General features: G+C 44.7%; 1 protein-coding gene and 1 long non-coding RNA gene across 3 annotated transcripts in view; one reads left to right on the top strand and one right to left on the bottom strand.

Annotated features, from left to right (window-relative positions):
- Positions 1-15,466, bottom strand: part of CDH13 (cadherin 13) — a 1,030,795-nt gene that overhangs the window by 400,516 nt on the left and 614,813 nt on the right. The gene's annotated exons all lie outside the window — the stretch shown is intronic.
- On the top strand, positions 2,214-14,630 carry LOC123382399. Its single transcript, XR_006590704.1, has 4 exons — positions 2,214-2,851; positions 7,260-7,517; positions 7,871-8,084; positions 10,550-14,630. It is a non-coding gene; the product is annotated as an uncharacterized LOC123382399 (long non-coding RNA).

Below are 15,466 nucleotides of genomic sequence, written 5' to 3'. Positions count from 1 at the left end.
TTGTGTCCTAAGTCCTCCCTGCAGCCCACACAGCCCTGACATGGACCGTGGAGTATCCTTGGCCCCATCTGCCATCATTCTCCCGGAATCCTTCCATTCTGGCCACACGCTCCTTGGTGTTTCTCAAGCCAGCTAACTTAATTTCCATTCCACGGTCCCTGAAGACACTGTTCCCTCACCTAGAACACCCTTGCCAAGGAGTTTTTGTGGCCTGCCCCTCCTTCCACTCATGTCTTTCCTCAAAACAGAGGCCTCCCTTAACTCTTTGATCAAGTACAGTCACTCTTCAATCAGTGCTCATCCCAATCCCTACGCTGTTTCCCCAGCTCTTGCTGTCACAGGCCTATGACGCAGATACTTCTTCAACAGTTGCCAGAATGACAGCTCATGGAAGACACAGAACATGTGAGACGCGTGGGATGTAAGCTCACGAGGACAGGGAGATTTGCCTGCCTGGTCCCCACAGCACAGTGAAACACTGTCTTCCATAGAGCAGGTTTTCAATAAATGTAACAAATGAACAATGGATGAGCTAAGGGCTTTGCGTTTATAAGGAAGTCTCTTTTTCTCCAGAGGACAGATCAATAGACAAGAAAGAGGTGACACTTGTCATTTGAGAATTCCCTGAGGGTGAGCCCAGCTAAGAGGCAATGTATTGAGAATTCAACCGTAGCATTTTCTGCCTATTCCAGAGGAAGAAGCCACGATCCGCAAAGTTGCCATAACTCTCTAAAGTGTGGGCAAACATATTTTACATGGGATTATTCGTTGTTTGGCGATGACTGATAGAAAATTATTTGGTTCTGATACACATATTACTAATAAGCATATTTAAATGAAAGAAATTAAAGCAAGTAGAACTTGATACGAATTCTAGCTCGCCAAAGTGAGCCCATCTGTCCCTGCCTTCATAAGCGAGGCAGTGCAAGCTACGAGAATTGACTTCTATTTCTCACAAAAATCCCTCTTTACCATGCTTATGCCCCGAGGTCAGCATCTCTTCTCGGATTTTTTTACTTGTGCACCAAAATGCCTCACACAGCCACACATGACCGTGTCACGATCAGATCCATTCTGTTAGATTCTTCTGGATTTCTCCTCTGACTGCTCCATTTTTTTCCCTCCGTTTGACCAGACGCCCCCAGCGTGGTACACAGGTTCTGTGCTTCAGAGTACGGACAGTCCACATGACAACCAGCCTGTGTCGGGCTCCATTCCGGACCACCCAGACTCCCCCGGTTCGGTGCCACCAGCTTCCTCCAGTATCCTGGCCAGCCCGGAATGAAGATGCCAGTGTCACTCGTCACTTTGCTCATGACGTCCCTTTCTGCATGTTTCTGGGCGAACTGGAGACGACCTGGGATTACAGATCTACCCACCCACCCAGACCGTGCAGCAAATGGCCCAGAAAGCATGTCCGCGCTGTGTATGGGGCACATGCTAAGGAACCCGAATTCATCTGACAGTGCCCTTCTCTGATAAGTTTTGTTAGGCTGGACCTCACGAAGCTGAAAATTTGGTAAGCTCAAAGAGAATCAAATGTTAGTAATTCCAGCTCAAATCCAGCCTGCTGTCTGTTTCTGTAAATGAAATAACGGAACAGGGCCACCCTCACTCACTGACCTGTTGTCTGAGGCTGCTTTTTCACTAGAATAGACCAGCAGAATCGAGTAGCTGCAAACAGTGTCCATGGCTCACAAAGCCGGAAGTATTGATTATCTGGCCCTTGAGAGAAAAACTTTTTTGTATGCCTATTTTAGAACATTTGGCACAAAAGGAAGAACCCGGAAAATACCCAGGGAGAAATGAAAGTTTTGATGTAGATTACAGACCCATCTGGACAGCATGAAGTCTCTAGCTAAACTCTCTCTCTTGTGGTTATGAATTCATTCAACAAATACATTCTATGCCCCATCATGCTTTGGTTTTGCACAAGATCCTTGATTTATAATAGTTAAAAAATACCGCCATTGGATTTTTAAGGCTCATTTATAGCCACCATTTAGTTGGATTAAATAAACATCATATAAATAATAATAATTACTATTTTTAATTTTTTAAGGTTTATTTATTTTTGAGAGAGAGCGTGAGTGGGAGAGGGGCAGAGAGAGAGGGAGACACAGAATCCGAGGCAGGCTCCCGGCTCCAACCTATCAGCACAGAGTCCGACACGGGTCTGGAACTCACTGACTGTGACATCATGACCTGAGCCGATGTCGGACACTTAACTGACTGAGCTTCCCAGGTGCCCCAGCAGCCTATAATTCATCATTAAGCAAGGAATGACATAGTAAGGAGATTGCATATAGACTGTGGGTGGGGCCTGTCGTGAGAAGGCCTCTCTGATGGGAGGCCCACAGAAGAGGAAGCAAAGTGGCCACAGAAAACCTGCCCAGAAGCCAGAGGGAGGGAAGGAATGAGAGAAGGGGGGGCAGTGAAGAGATGGCAGGGCCAGGTCAGAGGGGCTTGCAGACAAGGTTTAACCTTTTGGCCTCTTTTCTGAGGGCAGCTTAACACGACTGAAACTCTCTCATGGAGCCACTTGGGAAAACAGTTTGGAAGTTCCTCAAAGACTTAAGTATAGACTTACCATATGACCCAGTAAGGCCACTCCTACTCATACACCCAAGAGAAATGAAACACAGGTCCACAAAAACAGGCCTGTCACAGTAGCATTATTTGTATGAGCCCAAAGCGGGACACAACCCACATGCCCATCAACAGTGACTGGACACACACAATGGGATATTATTCAACCAAAATAAGGAAGGAAGCCTGGGCACCCCATCACAACATGGATGAACTTTGAACACACGCTAAGTGAAAAAAGCCAGACACAAAAGGCTGCATGGTATGTGATTCCATTTATATGAAATGTTCAACTTCGGCAAATCCACAGAGGCAGAAAGTAGACTGGAAGATAGGCAACCCTAGTTGCCTAGGGTTGGGGACGGTGAAGAGAATAGAGGATGATAGCTAACGGGAACAAGGTTTCTTTCGAGGAGACGAACATGTTCTAGAATTGATAGTGGTGACGGTTGTACAACTCTGAATACACTAAAAACCATCAAATTGTATACTTTGCTTATTTAATGTTTATTTATTTATTTTGAGAGAGAGAACATGAGTAGGGGAGAGGGGCAGAGAGAGAGAGGGACAGAGGGAATCCCAAGCAGGCTCTGCATGGTCAGCACGGAGCCTGACATGGGGCTCGATCTCAGGACCTATGAGATCATGACCTGAGCCGAAATCAAGAGGCGGACACTCAACCAACGGAAGCCACCCAGGTCCCCCTGAATTGTATACTTTATTTATTTATTTATTTATTCTTTATTATATTAAATATAATTTGTCGTCAGATTGGTTTCCATACAACACCCAGTGCTCATCCCAACAGGTGCCCTCCTCTATGCCCATCGCCCACTTTCCCCTCCCTCCCACCCCCCATCAACCCTCAGTTTGTTCTCAGTATTTAAAGTCTCTTATGGTTTGCCTCCCTCCCTCTCTGGAACTTTTTTTTCCCCCATCCCCTCCCCCATGGTTCTCTGTTAAGTTTCTAAGGACCCACAAATGAGTGAAAACATATGGTGTCTGTCTTTTTCTGCTTGACTTATTTCACTTAGCATAATACCTTCCAGTTCCATCCACGTTGCTACAAATGGCCAGCTTTCATTCTTTCTCATTGCCAAGTAGTATTCCATTGTATAGATAAACCACATCTTCTTTATCCATTCGTCAGTTGATGGATATTTAGGCTCTATCCATAAAACTTGGCTATTGTTGAAAGTGCTGCTATAAACATTGGGGTACATGTGCCCCTATGCATCAGCACTCCTGTATCCCTTGGGTAAATTCCTAGGAGTGCTATTGCTGGGTCATAGGGTGGATCCATTTTTAATTTTTTGAGGAACCTCCACACTGTTTTCCAGAGTGGCTGCACCAGTTTGCATTCCCACCATCAGAGCAAGAGGGTTCCTGTTTCTCCACATCCTCGCCAGCATCCGTAGTCTCCTGATTTGCTCATTTTAGCCACTCTGACCGGCGTGAGGTGCTATCTCAGTGTGGTTTTGATTTGTATTTCCCTGATGAGGAGTGACGTTGAGCATCTTTTCATGTGTCTGTTGGCCATCTGGATATCTTCTTTAGAAAAGTGTCTATTCATGTCTTCTGCCCATTTCTTCACTGGATTATTTATTTTTCGGGTGTGGAGTTTGGTGAGTTCTTTATAGATTTTGGATACTAGCCCTTTGTCTGATATGTCATTTGCAAATATCTTTTCCCATTCCATCGGTTGCCTTTTAGTTTGGTCGATTGTTTCCTTTCCTGTGCAGAAGCTTTTTATCTTGATGAGGTCCCAATAGTTCACTTTTGCTTTTAATTCCCTTGCCTTTGGAGATGTGTCAAGTAAGAAATTGCCTTTGTATACTTTAAATGAGTGATTTGTGTGGTGTTAGGACTTTATTAAATTCACATTTGTAAAGTGGAGCACAGGGGGCCAGAAGGTGAGCTGCAATTCAGCATAGACCATGACAGAAACTGGAACAGAGAAACTTATTACCCACCAGTCCTGGAGCAGGGGCAGGGCACACCCTGAAGGGCCGCATAGGGGGATCAGGACAGAGTGTATGGAAAGTGTGATAGGACCTGGGGTACGTTCCTTTATTAGGTCTGTGGGTGCAGTGCCTTGGGGATCCTGGGCTAAAGCCAGGTTGGTCTACTCAAACCAGAAGAACAGAGTTTTGGAAACTTCACAATGTTCTTATCTAAGAGCTGTTCCAGGGGAAGACCCTGGGAAGCAGAGGGACTATTGGTCACCAGCGCTATTGGGAAGCCACAGCAGGAACTGACCTTTGCATGTGGCCCTGTGGGCTGTTCCCTAGGACCTAAGCGTGTGTGAGGGGTTGGGTGGGCTGAGGGACTGCCGCAGGCTGCTAGGCTAAGAGAAATGGGCATCAAGGCAGTGACACCAGTCATTGAGCTAAACTCTCAGCATATAGTATATGATTTACATCTCAGTAAAGCAACTAAAAATGAAACCTCTTTATGGGTTAGGAGGTAGGAGATGGTGTGTGGTGTGAGGGAATAACTCCAATGTGAATTTTAAAAAGATCATTCTGGAAAACATGCGGAAGACGGACTGAAAAGGAATAAGAGGGCAACAGACAGCGTAGTTGAGAATCTACTGAAGGGGTCCAGGAGAAAGATGATGGGATGATTTCCTCTACGGAATAATGGCGAGAAACACTGGCGTTTATCTGGAACACTTAGAGAATGGTATGTTCCACTTAATTCTGAGCTTTGGAACCAGAGGTTGAGAGTAGGAGATTTCGGTTTTAATCCTGGATCTGTCACGGCTGTAGCTGGTGTGGGACCCTCAGCTAACCATCGCCCCCATTCTCTCGATTACAAAATATCAATAGCAACACGTGACCAACCTCCTTCATGGGGACAAATGAGATAAACGGATAGACAATATCTTCCAGCGCAGAGCAGTACATTCTGCATGGATGCCAGGTTTCCGAGAATTGAAACTCAAGGGTAAACACTCAATGCCAACTAAATTAAACAAAGTGTAATCCTTCTCTGAAAATTCAGAAAGCAGTTCTAAACTCCCGAGGGCCTAGGAATCATTGTTATGAATATCAGTGATTAATTATAACCTGTAGGTACTAAGTAAGTAGGAGACGGTCCTGACATTATAATGACTGTAGCATCACAGGCTGGATGAAGTTTTTAAAAATGAATACATTAGTAAAAGAAAATCTAGATATTGCGTCCTCCGGCAGATTTTTGACACCCCCGTGGTTGATTCCCCCTCGGGTGCCCACTTCTCACTGCAGAGACCCCCTGGGGAACCCTGGGGCACTGCTTACAGGTATACATTGCTGTGCACCGCCCACCCCCCCAACTATTGAGTGTAAGGACTGGTTTTATACTCCTCTCTGTCCCCTCAAAGTCCGGCGTGCACTAGGGGCTCGATACTTGGTGGTTGAAATAGATGAATGAAATGAATCAGTCCATGGACAAATGAACAATCATTGGTGCTTCCTTTTCTTGAGAAATTAGACACAACGCACCCTAAAGCTACCGAACCATTTATGCTTTCTGGTGCCTCGGTACCTATGGAAGCAAAGGCCTCCTCGCAAGATGCCCGCTGTCTGCCTCAATGCATTTCCATTTCCGAAGAAGGTGGCAAGGGCTCATGCCAGACCACTGAAGGGCTGCTCTTGGGAGACCCTGGCCTGGAAATGTCAAAGGCGCTAATCTCATTTCTAATCTCCGTGACAGACATAACGTGTGGGTAGCCAAAGCCCTTGGTTTCGCTCCTCAGGTGCTTCTGAGCCCCCTCAATTATCCCAGGTCTCTGGGCTGACCGGGAATGGCCCCTTATTTTCCTGAGACTGGTTATTTTGTCTCTAAGTGAGTTTCCTCTCCACAACTAGCCACGTTGAATTGCCTGCTCTGATTGCCTTGCACAGCTGACCCAGAGGCCCCTAAACCAGGCTCCCACATCCTGATGACTTACGGGCTCAGTCTGGCCTTGACATACGGCATGGAGTTAGTTCTTAGAATGTTTTAAAACTTGGGGCGCCTGGGTGGCGCAGTCGGTTAAGCGTCCGACTTCAGCCAGGTCACGATCTCGCAGTCCGTGAATTCGAGCCCCGCGTCGGGCTCTGGGCTGATGGCTCAGAGCCTGGAGCCTGTTTCCGATTCTGTGTCTCCCTCTCTCTCTGCCCCTTGCCCGTTCATGCTCTGTCTCTCTCTGTCCCAAAAATAAATAAACATTGAAAAAAAATAAAAAAAAAAAATAAAACTCGTTTGCTAACGTCTTAAAGCAGGAGTGAGTAAGCTTCTAGCTTCCCAGATTAAAAAAAAATGACAAAAGAAAGAACGAAAGAAAGGAAGAAAGAGAGAAAGAAAGAAAGAAAGAAAGAAAGAAAGGAAGAAAGAAAAGAGAAAAGAAAAAAAGAAAGGAAGAACGAACTTGTAACAGCCTTGTGGCTGTCATTCCCACATGGCAATCTGCTAAAATGGCTGTTACTCTCATTTTAACGGTCCTGTATTTTCCCTTGGCCCCCACAACCCCTTATTTTCTCCCCAGACCTAAGCCCGAGTGAGCATGTCATTGCCACGCTTGCCCTTTGGTTTTTGTAAACCTGCACTCATCTGCAATGATTCCCTAAGTTGTGGGTATTTGGGTTTATGGCACCTGTGACCAGTGGGTTCCAGACCAATTTTCCTTTCCTTTCGTATTTCAGTTACCCTATACTTTGGCTTCAAGATGACGCTTGTCATCTCCTTCTCTAATACCTTGGCATTTTGGAAGAAAAAAGAGCGGTGTCTCTGTGAGCAGTCAACGCCAATTTAAATAATTCCATTGCCAATGAATGATGTGTGACATGCTTGCAAAGTGATCAATTTGCTGTGCTACTAATTAATTCTGTGAAATTACACACTGCCGAGAGCTTTCTGGCCAACTCTGTCAAATGGTGTGAGAGAAAGTCAACTTTAGAAAGGTAATTCCGGGTGACCTGACCTAAATTAGCATGTTAATAATGGGGAGTTTGCTCCGCTGGGTTCTATGCCTGTTTGTGCAACTCCAGGCCCAGCCCTTTACAGACGAGTTTTCGAAACGATGAGGTAAGCCATCCACAAGTCCCCTCAATTCCCATTTTCCTCCATATGCATTCCGCGCACCGTGTCCATGAACTCTGTGAAATGTTTCATTAACCTTCAGTTCTCGTTAAAGTATTACCTGGTGGCGTCGTATGGCTTCTGTTTCCTTTAGCATATCTTTCATAACTTTGTACTTTCTAGAGACTTCAAGTTCAAACTAAGATATTGGCCTTGGGATATTTTCTCTTCTCAGACTTATTCCACAACAGTTCCTAAACCCTCGCATCGCCAAGTCAGTTCAGTGAATTCCAGCTTTCCTGTCCCAAGCCAGACACCTGCTGGGCTCCAACCGGTGGCGGGGGGCTGACTGCGTGGCTGGTGGGGGTGCGTTCCAGTTCTCATTCCTCAGACTTGATCTCTGCCCTGTGACCTACAACTGGGACTGAGGCAAGAGAAGCTCAAAGCAGGTATATTTCTTTTTTGATTTGCAGCACTGATTACCCGAAAAAAAAAACCTTTAGAACATTTGATCAGGAAAAAAGTCAGTTCTCATAGAAATAATAGCTTTTTTTTTTTTAATTTTTTTTTCAACGTTTATTTATTTTTTTTGGGACAGAGAGAGACAGAGCATGAACGGGGGAGGGGCAGAGAGAGAGGGAGACACAGAATCGGAAACAGGCTCCAGGCTCCGAGCCATCAGCCCAGAGCCTGACGCGGGGCTCGAACTCACGGACCGTGAGATCGTGACCTGAGCCAAAGTCGGACACTTAACCGGCTGAGCCACCCAGGCGCCCCGAAATAATAGCTTTTTTAGTGCTATTTGTTTAACTGAGGTGAGTAGGGAAATACTCTCGCAGGTGATAGACATTTTAAAATTATTATCTGATTTCTGTCATTTGTTCTGACCTGCTTATTTTATTCCCAAATCAGATGATTGCTTTATCCTATGTGCAGCTACCATTTCCCAGCAATATCTGGGCCTCAAAACAGTTTATACTTCCTCCAAAAGGGTCTTGGACAAGAAGTCCTGTTTCTTTTTTTTTCCTCTTTAAATATTGTTTTTAAGTTTTATTTATTTATTTGGAGAGAGAGAGAGAGAGAGAGAAAGAGAGAGAGTACAAGAGTGAGCTCGAGCAGAGGGGCAGAGAGAGAGAGGGAGAGAGAGAATCCCAAGCAGGCTCCTTGCTGTTGGGACAGAGCCGAACACTGGGCTAGAACTCATGAACTGTGAGATCATGACCTGAGCCAAAATCAAGACTCAGACGTTTAACCAACGAGCCACCCGGGCGCCCCTTATATAGTCCGAAACAATCCGTGTTCAACCCAAACATGACCAGCTGTCATGTGCGGTGGGTTCACTTAAGAACCAACCAGGGGCGCCTGGGTGGCTCAGTCGGTTAAGCGTCCGACTTCGGCTCAGGTCATGATCTCACAGTCCGCGAGTTCGAGCCCCGCGTCGGGCTCTGTGCTGACAGCTCAGAGCCCGGAGCCTGTTTCAGATTCTGTGTCTCCCTCTCTCTCTGACCCTCCCCCGTTCATGCCGTGTCTCTCTCTCTGTCTCAAAATAAATAAACGTTAAAAATAAAAAATTAAAATAAAAAAGAACCAACCAAAATACAGTTCCCATGATACTGGGTCTCTACGGTGGGTGAACAGGACTGATCACTGCATTTACTGAGAGTTTTTGAAGGTTTGAATGAGCTGGTTTTGAATGAACATTTTGAAGAACTGCAAACAGTGATCCCTTTGCTTCTCCCCTAAATTTTAACCTTGACCTGATTATTAACTTAGAGCCTAGTCAAGCTTTCCCTGTACTTGCAGTTCTTAAATCCATATGCAATTTATTTCTCTCCACCTGTCTTCTCTCCTACCTGGCATATTTCTTTGCTTCTGCTATTTCTGTCACAGCTTTGCATATATGACATGATGTTTTATGAAACTCGCTTCATGCCTGTATCACTAGTTTTGTTTAGTAATTTAAATCTTATTCTCCTTGTTCTTAATGAAAAATATTGATGACTTCAATATTTTCCATTTCTCTTGCCAAGAAGTAAATTGTGAAGAAATGATTTACTATTCTATGACACTCCATTCATTCTGTTTTTTTTTTTTAAGTTTATCTACTTTGAGACACACAGAAAGAGGGTGAGAGACCAAGAGCATGAGCTGTGGAGGGGCAGAGAGAGAGAGAGAGAGAGAGAGAGGGAGAGAGAGAATCCCAAACAGGCTCCGTGTTGTCAGCGTGGAGCCCAATGTGGGGCTCAAACTCATGAACTGTGAGATCATGACCTGAACTGAAATCAAGAGTTGGACGCTTAACTGGCTGAGCCACCCAGATGCCCCATTTCTGTTTTCTCGTGCACCCAGGAACACAAAGAAGTGCTCGTGCTAGGATAAGAGGTACGAGCCTACAGAGAATACTGCATCGACTTTCTAGCCTTGGCTTTGATGATTTCTAGGTGTCTACTTTGCAAAAGGTAAAAAGGTGGAATGCTACCCTTGCCAGGCAGTGAACAATGGGGAATGAAGGCAAACAGAGGCAAGGTTAAGGAGAATCCTCGACATCAAGTCTTTGAACACACAGACATGCACAGATCTTAAAGAGAATGACAGTGATCATATTAGGAGACAAACATGTGCACTAAAATAAAACATATCCCTCTGAATTGTTGTCAAGTGAGAGATGACAAGAAACAAGAGAAGGGCATTACCTTGTAGGATGTCTGCCTGGAAAACTCTGATCCATCCTTCAAACCATACCTGGGTACTTCTCACTCTGTCTGCAGTCTATCCATTACTCAGACTCATATAGTTTCATATATACCTTAATGAATAACGATTGAATAATGATTTTTTTTGTTTTGTATCTCTTTTTGTTTCTGTGAGCCCTTCAGCTGCAGAGACAAGGTCTTACCCATTTCCAATTTTTTAGCACCCAGCACAGAATCTGGAACAATCATTCGGGCTGGACCAAATATGCCCATAAGATCCCAAGCGGCGACTTTAAGAGGGAGATGTCACCACTGACCACCGAGAGAGAAAATGCTTGTACCCAAGAGTACCGAGGGCTGGCCCTTTGTTCCTGACAGATATTGCCGGGGTTCAGAAGGACAAGGCTAGAACTCACCAAACAAACCCCAACTCTGATTTCCATGAGACCACATGGGGAAGAATACACTATGCAGCAGACACACGGAGAGTGAGAACTGCCTCTAAGCAGGAGGCAGGGCGCTGCACCGTGACTCCTTTCAGAACGTCTTAGAGGTCAAGTTGGAGCCACAGAAGGAAAGCAGCAACATGTGTTAAACGGAGAGAATTGGAAGGTTTCACGTGGGGTCTTTCATTCAAATCAAACCCCAAAATGTCGTGATTGTCTAAACTCCATGGGAGTCCCTAAGCATACCGATTTTTAGAAGATGAAAAATAGAGAACTGAGATTTCACAGTAGAAATGACTTTCAATCAACAGTTCAAGGTCAGACATCCTCCAAATGCTAAACCTCACCAAAAAGATACAAGAAATGGAGTGATTCGATTGAAAACTTTAAGAGAGACAGAGACAGAGACAGAGACAGAGACAGAGAGAGGAGGTAGATTAATTTCCCCAGACAACTCACTCCCAAGGAAGCAAATAAGACCATCCTTGCTGGAAATGAACCCCCGTCACTTTGTCTTTTTCAACAGCAGCTGCCTCAGCAGCTTGGGTTTATCAAATAGTATGTGTGAGACACTGTGTGATCCCAACTACTGTCTCTTCAATCTCTTCGATTAGTCTCTGGGATGGACATGTGCCTTATTATCCCTAGTACAAAAGGAGAAACTGAGGCTGACTGAAGCCACCTTCAGTAATCTTTCCTGCGGCTAAATTCCAATGACCCAAATCCAAACAGAAGCAGTGTAGACTATGTTGGAAGAGGCAGGACAAAGCTTGGGTTCCGGTCCCAGCCCTGATGCTTGCTAGCCAGGTGACCTTGAGAAAATCACTGTGTCTTTTTGGGCCTCAGTTTCCTCATTTATGAGTGGGAGCATTGCTGGGGTCAACAGGATTCTCTGAAGCTCTTGGCTGGCTGTCGCTGCCATGCATCTTAAAGGGCCTTCAGGGAAGTTGGAAGATGGCCCAATCCCAGTGACTTTGGACTTGGCCATGGAATTTGCTTTGATCAAAAGAATTCAAGCAGATGTGATGTACGCAAAGGCTTCAGATGTGTTCACGTGGGTTGGCTCATGTCACATCTGCTTGACTTTCATTGGTCATCCACGACTATCCAATATGCTAGGGTTTCTCAACTTCAGTCCTCTTGACATTCGGGATAAAGTTTTCATTGTGGGGGTATCCTGAGCACTGTGGGATGTCTAGCAACACCCTTAGCTTCTGCACCCTTTCTCCCACTTGTGACAACAAAAAAATCTCCGGGAATTGCCCAATGATCTTTGGGGAACAAAACCACTCCTGCCTGAGAGCCCTTCTAGTATGTTCTTGGAGTTGGGCAGCCACTTGTTTAAGGAGAGAGAGGAAGTCCGTGAACCATAAGCCGACCTAGAGCCCAGTCCAGCACATATGGACCTCAGCTGACCAGCAGATATGTGGGGCAAGAAACCTACGTACTTATGGTTGTAAACCACTGTGATTTTGAAGTTTGTCTTGCAGAAAACCCTCTAACATTCTAGCCATGAGGGCAACAGCAAATATGTGGTAGAATTCCAAACACTGTGCCTGAGTACAGTGGTATTTTCTGCTGGTATTATGAATATTGTTAGACTCTGTTTAGATTGCCTTATGAAGTGATTTGGTGTGTAATGCATCTCACCTGTGTCCTGCAGAGTCATCCCCTGAAGCCTTCTAAGCAACCCTCACCACTCTGCTCCATGGACCACATTCCCTGGTATCTCGGACTGCATCCAACCACCCTACGTGTGCCCACTCCCACTTCTGCAGGAGCCTCCGTGGCCAGGCTGCTCTCCTCCAGTTCTAGGGCAGCCTTGACTGTCTTTTGTGTTCCTCCCCCTTTCTCCCAGTTTAGGATGAACCAAAAATCCAGAGCTGTGACACATAGGAAATAGTTTAAAATAGATGCTCCTTGAATCTGGTCAGCATACCAATTACAGTGGTTAATTACTCAGTATCTGTATGTATGTTTTAACGTATGACTTCCGAATACTGACTTCCCATAAGGGCAAGGACGATTTTGTATCTGTTTTGCTCTTTATGCAAAGCTAGAACCTAGCACCATTCCTGGCATGGAATCCTGGTGGACTGAACGGATGGGTGAGTAAATGAGCTGAGAGAACATTCACTCTTCATAGCAAGCACACAAATAATTTAGAGATAAACTGATGGCCACCTCAGAACCTTGTTTAAATCACGCAAGATCCAAAAGAGTCCCCCAGAGTAAATGTTACCAGAGGATGTGGAAACACTCAGAACTCTGATAGAAGAATACATTTGGCAAGGAATGAAAGTTTTCTTAGAGCTTAATTGTTTTTGTTTTCTTAATTTAGTCCAAAGTTTGCAGCATATTTGTTGATTCTTTAATTTTCCCTCAAAGAAACTCTTCCACAGAGCATAAATTGATGATGAAGTAAGTGCCTATAGGTCGTATCTCTATTACTAAGCCAGACAACATCTCTCGCTACTCAGTCATTGAGGGGAAGGAAGCAGTGATGTCAAAGGAAATGATCACTGTACACACAGAATGGGTGCAGGTGAAGTTCAAAGACGGATACTTTGAGCTCCAAGGTTCTACACTATTGTTCGGGGTTTGCTTCTTTGCCCCGTGCACAACCTAGCTATGAAATCAGAGTTTAGTGTCATCAACTCAGCAAATTCCATGGGTACATAGTTCTCAGCAGTGTGAACCTCCCCCTTGCCATGGGACCTAAGTGTCTGCCTTAGATTCAGTAGAAGTGCTGGTAAAGGGCCATCTTATTTTACTTGGGTTTCCTTGTACGACAAAGGAGGAGCAATGATAGCAATTATAAATACCATACACGGAAAGCCTATTGTTGGGATGGACACAGCTCTACATTCCCTAACTCTGTCACCCTGTAACCTTGGCAGGAGTGTCCGTTTTGTGGTTGGGGTAAGTGCCTTGCCCAAGCACACACACTGGAGAGATTCAAATTCCCAAGTCCTTGCTAGGATAATATCCTGCTGCTCAGAGACTGAAGACAAGAAGGCAAATGTCTCAGAATCCACGGGAACCATCGAATCCCATTTCAGCCTCAGGGTCCCAGAGCTCTTATCTTATGCAAAGTTTGGAATGGAAAACCAAGAGGTGAATTGAAGGCTCAAGCCAAACTCACTCTTAAAATCGGTAAAATCCACCAGAAAGTACACTACAGAATTCTCTCCAATGAGTCCAACCCAACCATGTTTTCCTGTATTGTTGGAACAGATGGCTGACCTTCAACTGAGCCCCAGATGACGTTGTGGGCTTATCTTTACAGGGTGTAGATGAGAAAAAAACATAGCATCTCCTAGATGCTAGAATAACGCTTAGCTTGTGCAGACACTCTCGCTCTGAAGCCAGAGCGAGTTTACGGAGTGCAGAGGGGGAAAAACCACCCACACTATGTAAATGGTTCTTTTTCTTTCCCTTTCTCCAAGCAAAATATTTGCCTTTGCATAAACTGAGCGTGCAGATGATTTAACTAGTGATATGGGGGCTTGGGTTTCCTGCCTGTAATGAAGAGTAGGTGGCATCCATCGGACAAGATGGAGGGGTGTCCATGGTATTATCTACCTATTTATGATCAACCTGTTTTTGAGCAATTCAAATGTCATCAACGAACTACACACCTGAACACACTGACATGCTCTCTCGAGGAAAATTTTGCCCATGATGGGGCAGATTGATCATAGTTAATGAACCTGTCAGGCTCCCCTAACCTGAGAGAGGGCTCCATCCTGGAAGCCAGCTGATCTGACTTTATGTATCATTCCAGCTACCTCAGTTCGAAAAATTACTTGTCTTATTAATTATCATTCTCGTGTCTATTATTTATTTTTATTTTGATGGAAACAGAGAGTGAGCACAAGTAGGGGAGGGGCAGAGGGAGAGGGAGAGAGAGAATCTTAAGCAGGCTTCAGGCTCAGCAGAGAGCCAATGAGGGGCTCGAGCCCACAACCCTGGGATTATGACCTGATCTGAAATCAAGAGTCAGACGCTCAACCAAATGAGCCACCCAGGTCCCCTAAATACCAATCTCATTGTTAATACCAGATCATTTTGACAGTCCTTCCGTACCCTTCTCTATTCAGCTGGGACCCATTAAGACACATTTGAGAGAACAAAAATATTCGCATTTTTGTGAATCCTTACACCAGTTTGGAGGACAGCTGGTTAAAGAAGAAGAACACAGAAAATACTACAGATCGTCAGCTTTCCCAAGGTGTGGTGGGGGTGAACAAAAGTTTATTAAAAATAACTAATACTAGACACAGCATGCATAGCTCATTACTCTCAGGCATATTTTTGATGAGGGAAATGCTAGACAACAGCTCTTCAAATGAGATTTGACAGCAGGTAAATTACACAGTGTAAGGGTTTAAGGTGATCTACAGAACAACAATGTCTTGATCATAAATAGGATTTGTGTGCTGGAAAATACATTCCATCATTAATGAAACAGACAAATGAACTGAAAAACATCACATCGCGCCATAGTTTTAAGTAGCTTACCTTAGCAGTGTAATATGGGTAGTAAGTCATGCATAAAACCCTGTAAAAGCTCATTAAGTCCGGATCAGTTTATTCAAAACAGCACATATTTCAAATAACCGTTCTTACTTAGCCCATTCCAGACTCTACTGTTTAACAACATCAACTAAAATAATGGAAAACAAGGCA

Source organism: Felis catus, chromosome E2 (assembly GCF_018350175.1).
Source record: "Felis catus isolate Fca126 chromosome E2, F.catus_Fca126_mat1.0, whole genome shotgun sequence".
Taxonomy (NCBI): domain Eukaryota; kingdom Metazoa; phylum Chordata; class Mammalia; order Carnivora; family Felidae; genus Felis; species Felis catus.
This window is presented reverse-complemented; position numbering and strand designations above follow the sequence as displayed.